This window comes from Acyrthosiphon pisum, chromosome A1, assembly GCF_005508785.2.
Source record: "Acyrthosiphon pisum isolate AL4f chromosome A1, pea_aphid_22Mar2018_4r6ur, whole genome shotgun sequence".
In the NCBI taxonomy this organism is placed as follows: Eukaryota; Metazoa; Arthropoda; class Insecta; order Hemiptera; family Aphididae; genus Acyrthosiphon; species Acyrthosiphon pisum.
The window spans coordinates 134977412-134978641 of NC_042494.1; positions in this window are offsets into that span (position 1 = coordinate 134977412).

Below are 1230 nucleotides of genomic sequence, written 5' to 3' on the forward strand. Positions count from 1 at the left end.
TGTAAGTAAATACCACGAGTTAAGATATACCACAGATATAAAATATTTTATATATTTTATATCTGTGAGATATACTGGATACGGAACGGAGTGTGATAAACTGAATACACTAATTGCTAAGATGCGTCCATGAACATTAGAGGAATGAACATTACAACCTCTAATGTTCATGGATGTGTCAAACCACCTAGCGCTACTTTAGCTAGAGCACTATAATACTTATAGTGCCTTACTTTAGCCCTAGTGTATAATGTATGTATTTGTTATCAGTACTATCGTCTATCACAGAAAAATATTCAAAAATCATTTATGTAATGCGCCACTGTGCCAGACGCCAGGTCCTTACTTAAATATTTAAATTTTTCAAATTTTTAATATGTGTTTAGTTTATTATTCATAATTTTTTATTGTATACAATTATTTCCAAATAAATTGTTCTTAATATTATTGGGAAACTAACTTTGACAGTTTTTTTTTTATTATGTTTTGACCTTTAAGTTTTTTATTAGTCATAAAGGAATGTTGACGCATTCTCATAGTAATATATGATATTAGTATATCCAATATGACCTTTTCTTTATGGACATTACAAGGAAATGGTATTATATAATTGTTTGATATGAAGTCCTCTACAGTATCATCAAACACATTGGCACTATTTGCATGTTTCATGAATGAACTCTCAATTCTCCTAAGTAGTACATACAATTTACTGTCTGGGTGAGTTAAATAGCCTCGAGATTTTAGATTTACTAATTCTGCACAATTTAATGTAACTTAATCGAAGTTCTTCATCCCAACTAAGCAGTCAGGGCAATCTGTTTTCTTTGCAATCCGCCTGGCCAAATATCTAATCAAATAGATAAATATAAATTTTAAACTGTATATTATACTTTGGCTATACATTATACTGTAGTCTAAAAGTAGTATTATAGATTAACAATAAATAATTTATATCACCCTGCTAAGTAATAAACAACACAGTCAAGCTTTACTTATGTCAGAATTTTCAAATATATCATCTAGGTTCCATCTACCTTCTTCAACAATTAAGTCTATCTGAGATTTTAGTTGATTTATTTTTTCAACTCGTTGTGATGGATTTTTCATAGCTGCTTCTTTTAAATCAGTTATTGTTAATGCAGGACTATAATTGTAATCTGAAGTAGGTACTAGGTATGTTAATTATATTTATTCAATTAGATAATTAGTTAAATTTTAATCGTACCT